General features: G+C 42.5%; 1 protein-coding gene across 1 annotated transcript in view; it reads right to left on the bottom strand.

Moving 5' to 3' along the window:
* Positions 1-4852, bottom strand: part of LOC126456698 (organic cation transporter protein-like) — an 87261-nt gene extending 82409 nt beyond the window's left edge. Inside the window, exon 1 of the mRNA XM_050092436.1 lies at positions 4826-4852. The gene's annotated coding sequence lies outside the window, so the exon portion shown is untranslated. The remainder of the gene's footprint in view (positions 1-4825) is intronic.
* Positions 4853-8055: the final 3203 nt, after the last annotated feature.

An 8055-nucleotide genomic window follows, 5' to 3' on the forward strand; every position in this document is an offset into this window, starting at 1 on the left:
GCAACTTAAAAACGCCTGGCAGAAATGTAGTGGAATACTGGCAACAGCTTTCCTCAGTGTTAAGAGAAACTTTGCTGCTCGTGATTCCACCGAAATTGACGCAGAAGAACAGAAAGTGTTCGGGGACAAACTTCCAGAAATTAATGTATCCATTATTGATGAAGGAAATGTGGAAGACTGTTGTTGCTGTTGTGGTCTTCAGTCCTGAGACTGGTTTGATACACCTCTCCATGCTACTCTATACTGTGCAAGCTTCTTCATCTCCCAGTACCTACTGCAACCTACATCCTTCTGAATCTGCTTAGTGCATTCATCTCTTGGTCTCCCTCTACGATTTTTACCCTCAACGCTGCCCTCCAATACTAAATTGGTGATCCCTTGATGCCTCAGAACATGTCCTACCAACCGATCCCTTCTTCTGGTCAAGTTGTGCCACAAACTTCTCTTCTCCCCAATCCTATTCAATACTTCCTCATTAGTTATGTGATCTACCCATCTAATCTTCAGCATTCTTCTGTAGCACCACATTTCGAAAGCTTCTATTCTCTTCTTGTCCAAACTATTTATCGTCCATGTTTCACTTCCATACATGGCTACACTCCATACAAATACTTTCAGAAATGACTTCCTGACACTTAAATCTATACTCGATGTTAACAAATTTCTCTTCTTCAGAAAAGCTTTCCTTGCCATTGCCAGTCTACATTTTATATCCTCTCTACTTCGACCATCATCAGTTATTTTGCTCCCCAAATAGCAAAACTCATTTACTACTTTAAGTGTCTCATTTCCTAATCTAATTCCCTCAGCATCACCCGACTTAATTCGACTACATTCCATTATCCTCATTTTGCTTTTGTTGATGTTCATCTTATATCCTCCTTTCAAGACACTGTCCATTCCATTCAACTGCTCTTCCAAGTCCTTTGCTGTCTCTGACAGAATTACAATGTCATCGGCGAACCTCAAAGTTTTTATTTCTTCTCCATGGATTTTAATACCTACTCCGAATTTTTCTTTTGTTTCCTTTACTGCTTGCTCAATATACAGATTGAACAACAACGGGGAGAGGCTACAACCCTGTCTTACTCCCTTCTCAACCACTGCTTCCCTTTCATGTCCCTCGACTCTTATAACTGCCATCTGGTTTCTGTACAAATTGTAAATAGCCTTTCGCTCCCTGTATTTTACCCCTGCCATCTTTAGAATTTGAAAGAGAGTATTCCAGTCAACATTGTCAAAAGCTTTCTCTAAGTCTACAAATGCTAGAACGTAGGTTTGCCTTTCCTTAATCTTTCTTCTAAGATAAGTCGTAAGGTCAGTATTGCCTCACGTGTTCCAGTGTTTCTACGGAATCCAAACTGATCTTCCCCGAGGTTGGCTTCTACTAGTTTTTCCATTCGTCTGTAAAGAATTCGTGTTAGTATTTTGCAGCGTAGTGGAAGACTATTCGCCTCATAAAAAGCAGATATCTCCAGTGCCAGATGTAATATATCGATATATGTACAGAGGAAAAAGTTCTTGTGTTACCTACGCAAGGAGTTTCTGCTAAAAGGGAGACTACTTGTCGACTGTGGTGTCAAATTAAAGAGAAAGGACAAAGACACGTTGTAGCCTTAATCTTAAAGACTAATATGTATATATTAGTCCTAAGTAAAGTATTCGAAAAAAATACTGAGTAGTAGTCGGCAGAGCACTTGCCGGCGAAAGGCAAATGTCCCTAGTTCGAGTCTCGGTCTGGCACACAGTTTTAACCTGCCAGGAAGTTTCATATCAGCAGACACTCTGCTGCAGAGCGAAAATATTAATCTGGATGTCACAAGATCATTTGAGGCTCGAAGATTAGATTTTCCAACAGTCTTTGACTTGTGACGAAGACTGTGAACTCCACGATCTATTTAAATGTACAGAAGCTGTCGCAACTTCTGCCATCTTCCTAGTCTCCAACACAACTTACAAATAGTGCAGTTGAAGACATAAGTTCATGTCTTATAGAAAATAAATTTAAGACTCAGTTTTTACATTTTTTGGCACACAATTCAACTAAAACTGGAATTTTGATCACAGAACTGGCATATAATTAGTGCGTCTGAACAACCGAAATTCCTAGGTGTTCAGATAGATGGTAAGCTGCCATGGAAAGGTCAAGCTCAAAACCTGAGTGCTGCTATTTTTACCATTAGAACAGGATCTGCAATAAGTGACAGTCCAACGCGAAAATTAGTCGTCTTTGGTCATTTTCATTCGCTTAGGATATACAGCGTCATATTCTGGGGTAACCCTTCCCAATCACAAAGAGTGTTTTTGGATCATAGTCAGAAAAAGCCAGTCTGAGCAATATTTGTTGTAAGTTCGCGAACCTCTTGTTGGCCCCTGTTCAGGAGTCAGGGAAATCTGACAATGGCCTCTCAAAATATATTTCCTTTAATGTCGTTTGTTGTTTACAATAAAAGCTTATTCCCAAGAATTAGCAGCGTTCACTCTGTCAACACTAAGCAGAAATCCAAGTTGCATTTCGATAGCACCTCTTTGACTAGTGCAGAAAGATATGCAGTTTCCTGCTGCATCCATTTTCCGTAAGCTACCACAAGAATTTAAAAAACAATCTTAGCGGTAATCTTCGCACTCCTAAAGTCCAAACTGAAAATTTTCCTCGTGGCTCACTTCCACTGTTCTACTCTGGAGCTCCTGGGAAAAAAAAAATCAGCAAATTCGTGAGTTATACTGTAGATTTTTCTGCTATGTACTGAGCAGCTTGTCGTCTGCGTAGGATTCGTATAGGTTTTATTTTATTTACTACTAACTTTTCTTATGTTAATTTCATGCACTGATTCGACGCATGAACACGAATGATCTGCTCAGTTTTGCCTTCGAATCTAGACGGGTAAAACAAAAAGAAAGGGGAAATCTACTGTCACTTATTGTTAGCGCATTTGCTTACTTACGAACCAATCTGCTGGGACGTAGCCTTCGAGTCTGCAGTGCAGACAATGCGCGGTGTGAGAGAACCAAAACGAGAGCTTGCGTGTGCAGAAGGTATTTTTTGCATCTACATCTACATCTACATCTACATCGATACTCTGCAAATCACATTTAAGTGCCTGGCAGAGGGTTCATCGAACCACCAACACAATTCTCTATTATTCCAGTCTCGTATAGCGCGCGGAAAGAGTGAACACCTGTATCTTTCCGTACGAGCTCCGATTTCCCTTATTTTATCTTGGTGATCGTTCCTCCCTACTTAAGTCGGTGCCAACAAAATATTTTCGCATTCGGAGGAGAAAGTTGGTGATGGGGATTTAGTGAGAAGATTCTGTCGGAACGAAAACCGCCGTTCTTTTAATGATACCCATCGCAAATCCTGCGCCGGCCGCGGTGGCCGAGCGGTTCTAGGCGCTTCAGTCCGGAACCGCGTGACTGCTAAGGTCGCAGGTTCGAACCCTGCCTCGGGCATGGATGTGTGTGATGACTTTAGGTTAGTTAGGTTTAAGTAGTTCTAAGTTCTACGGGACTGATGACCTCAGATGTTAAGTCCCATAATGCTCAGAGCCATTTAAACCATTTTTGAACCAAATCCTGGATCATTTCTGTGACACTCTCTTTCATATTTGGCGATAATACAAAACGTGCTGCCTTTCTTTGAACTTTTTGATGTACTCCGTCAGTCCTATCTGGTAAGGATCCCACACCGCGCAGCAGTATTCTAGGAGAGGAAGGACAAGCGTAGTGTAGGCAGTCTCCTTAGTAGGTCTGTTACATTTTCTAAGTGGCCTGCCAATAAAACGCAATCTTTGTTTAGTCTTCCCCACAACATTTTCTATGTGTTCCTTCCATTTTAAGTTGTTCGTAATTGTAATACCTAGGTGTTTAGTTGAATTTACAGCTTTTAGATTAGACTGATTTATCATGTAACCGAAGTTTAACGAGTCCCTTTTAGCACTTATGTGGATGACCTCGCACTTTTCGTTATTTAGGGTCAACTGCCAATTTTCGCACCATTCCGATATTTCTTCTAAATCGTTTTGCAGTTTGTTTTGATCTTCTGATGACTTTATTAGTCGATAAACGACAGCTTCATCTGCAAACTGAAGACGGCTGCTCAGATTGTCGCCCAAATCGTTTGTATAGATAAGGAACAGCAAAGGGCCTATAACACTACCTTGGGGAACGCCTGAAATCACTTCTGCTTTACTCGATGACTTTCCGTCAGTTACAAAGAACTGTGACCTCTCTGACAGGAAATCACAGACCCAGTCACATAACTGAGACGATATTCCATAAGCATGCAATTTCACTACGAGCCGCTTGTGTGGTACAGTGTCAAAAGCCTTCCGGAAATCCAGAAATACGGAATCGATCAGAAATCCCTTGTCAATAGCACTCAACACTTCATGTGAATAAAGAGCTAGTTGTGTTTCACAGGAACGATGTTTTCTAAACCCATGTTGACTGTGTGTCAATAGACCGTTTTCTTCGAGGTAATTAATTGTGTTCGAACACAATATACGTTCTAAAATCCTGCTGCATATCGACGTTAACGATTTAATCATTATGCCTAAAAGTTATCTGGCAGAAATATATCCATAGAAAAATTTTGCTCTTAATGTCCCAAATGGATGGCGCAGCACTGTTAAGAGGAACGCGGAGTCACAGTAAAGCCCACTTCGACGTTGCTCACAAGCAATAAGGGCTCCTTTCTAAAAATAATCACCACAATTAAAAGAAGTGAAGAGAGGTCTCGTTTTTTGGCTAGACACGAGAACTTCGCTTCTGGCGTGGGGTAGCTACTGCTCTTAGGGACTAAGTTAATAGCCAAAGCCAGTACCTGTCAAGAAGCAGACGAGCGCCAGCGGCACCGTCGGCCAACTGCGGAGGACGCATCCGCCGCTGCGGCAAACGGACGCCCCTGCCACAGCGTGCAGTGTTCCGCGCATGCGCAACTCTCTTTTTTACTGTTCCTACGGTGTTCTCTCGAAGCTACAATTTAAGTCGTTTATCTGTAAAAAGTCGGAGCTCTTTTGAAATTTGCTAGCCAACTCTTTGGAAGGACTGGTCCTGTTATAAAGCAAGTATACACGTTGACTGTATCCTATTGCAGTGCTGTGCAGCAGTTCGTAAGCTGCTGACTCTATAATTGGGAATCATAAAATTTTTTTCTAAATCTGTCATCACGTTTCCGCATTGCAGTTCATCTTCAGGTACATTCATCTACTGTATACGGAAAGAGGTCACCCCAAATATATACAGGGTGGTCCACTGATCGTGACCGGGACAAATATCTCACGAAATAAGCGTCAAACGAAAAAACTACAAAGAACGAAACTTGTCTAGCTTGAAGGGGAAACCAGATGACGCTACGGTTGGCCCGCTAGATGGCGCTGCCATAGGTCAAACGGATATCAACTGCGTTTTTTTAAATAGGAACCCCCATTTTTAATTACATATTCGTGTAGTACGTAAATAAATATGAATGTTTTAGTTGGACCACTTTTTTCGCTTTGTGACAGATGGCGCTGTAATAGTCACAAACATATGGCTCACAATTTTAGACGAACACAGACGGCAGAAGTGGCCGTGCGGTTAAAGGCGCTGCAGTCTGGAACCGCAAGACCGCTACGGTCGCAGGTTCAAATCCTGCCTCGGGCATGGATGTTTGTGATGTCCTTAGGTTAGTTAGGTTTAACTAGTTCTAAGTACTAGGGGAATAATGACCTCAGCAGTTGAGTCCCATTGTGCTCAGAGCCATTTGAACCATTCTTTTTTTTAGACGAACAGTTGGTAACAGGTAGGCTTTTTTAAAATTAGAATACAGAACGTAGGTTCGTTTGAACATTTCATATCGGGTGTTCCAATGTGATACATGTACCTTTCCGAACTTATCATTTCTGAGAACGGATGCTGTTACAGCGTGATTGCCTGTAAATACCACATTATTGCAATAAATGCTCAAAATGAAGTCCGTCAACCTCAATGCATTTGGCAATACGTGTAACGACATTCCTCTCAACAGCGAGTACTTCGCCTTCCGTAATGTTCGCATATGCATTGACAATGCGCTGACGCATGTTGTCAGGCGTTGTCGGTGGATCACGATGGCAAATATCCTTAAACTTTCCCCACAGAAAGCAATCGGGGGACGTCAGGTCCGGTAACGAGCGGGCCATGGTATGGTGCTTCGACGACTAATCCCCCGTCGTGAAATATGCTATTCAATACCGCTTCAACCGCACGCGAGCTATGTGCCGGACATCCATCATGTTGGAAGTACATCGCCATTCTGTCATGTAGTGAAACATCTTGTAGTAACATCGGTAGAACATTACGTAGGAAATCAGCAGACATTGCACCATTTAGATTGCCATCGATAAAATGGGGGCCAATTATTCTTCCTCTCATAATGCCGCACCATACATTAACCCGCCAAGGTCGCTGATGTTCCACTTCTCGCAGCCATTGTGGATTTTCCGTTGCCCAATAGTGAATATTATGCCGGTTTACGTTACCGCTGTTGGTGAATGACGCTTCGTCGCTAAATAGAAAGTGTGCAAAAAATCTGTCATCGTCCCGTAATATCTCTTGTGCCCAGTGGCAGAACTGTACACGACGTTCAAAGTCGTCGTCATGCAATTCCGGGTGCAATCGATGTTGATGTAGCATTCTCGACACCGACGTTTTTGAGATTCCCGATTCTCGCGCAATTTGTCTGCTCCTGATGTGCGGATTAGCCGCGACAGCAGCTAAAACACCTACTTGGGCATCATCATTTGTTGCAGGTCCTGCTTCACGTTTCACATGTGGCTGAACGCTTCCTGTTTCCTTAAATAACGTAACTATCCGGCGAATGGTCCGGACACTTGGATGATGTCGTCCAGGATACCGAGCAGCACACATAGCACACATCCGTTGGGCATTTTGATCACAATAGCCATACATCAACACGATATCGACCTTTCCCGCAATTGGTAAACGGTCCATTTTAACACGGGTAATGTATCACGAAGCAAATACTGTCCGCACTGGCGGAATGTTATGTGATAACACGTACTTATAGATTTATAACTATTGCAGCGCCATCTGTCACAAAGCGAAAAAAGTGGTCCAACTAAAACATTCATATTTCTTTACGTACTACAAGAATATGTAATAAAAATGGGGGTTCCTATTTAAGAAAACGCAGTTGATATCCGTTTGACCTATGGCAGCGCCATCTAACGGGCCAACCACAGCGCCATCTGGTTTCCCCCTTCAAGTTAGACGAGTTTCATTCTTTGTAGATTTTTCGTTTGATGCTTACTTCGTGAGATATTTGGCCCGGTCACTATCAATGGACCACCCTGTACATAGAACGAGAAAATGTACAGAGGTGCGGTTTTCGCTAATTTATAGTGCACAATGTGGCAATTTCTCTGAAGAACTTAAGTAATTTTTACTTTTTATAGCTGCCGAATCATGAAACCGACTTTGCTATTTTTCCATGGCAACTAAAAGAGCCCTCAAAAAGAGCTTCAACGACTTAACATATGTGGAACTTGATCAAATAATGACAAGGTAAAACCGCTGCGTACCACTGGTTCGCCGTCGGCAGAAGAGGACCCAAGTCCCACAGACCTCTGCCCTACGGTATGTGCCAAACATAAGCAACAGCTCGGGTACGATTCGTTGGTTTATTATTATTATGAGCATATTAAGTGTTCAAAATCGCGACCTTGAGCATCGATACGTGATGTAAAGCGATATTGGACAAAAATACTGCAATACTGTACGTTGAATTTCATCTGGACTTATTCCTACAGCCAGGAAGCAACGACTATCAGTAACCCAGGCAATATTAATTCCTTTTGCGAAATATTTTAATCCGGCTCCGCTAATGGCATCATTTGTACGTGCACCGTTCGGATTTTACGTGCGAAAACAGTCACCCTTAAAATGAAATGAAATGATCGTATGGCATTGTTGGCCGGGAGGCCCCATTCAGGGGACTTCGGCCGCCGTATTGCAAGTCCTTTTTAGTTGACGCCACTTCGGCGACTTGCGAGTCAATGATAATGAAAATGA

This window comes from Schistocerca serialis, chromosome 2 (genome assembly GCF_023864345.2).
Source record: "Schistocerca serialis cubense isolate TAMUIC-IGC-003099 chromosome 2, iqSchSeri2.2, whole genome shotgun sequence".
Lineage (NCBI taxonomy): Eukaryota > Metazoa > Arthropoda > Insecta > Orthoptera > Acrididae > Schistocerca > Schistocerca serialis.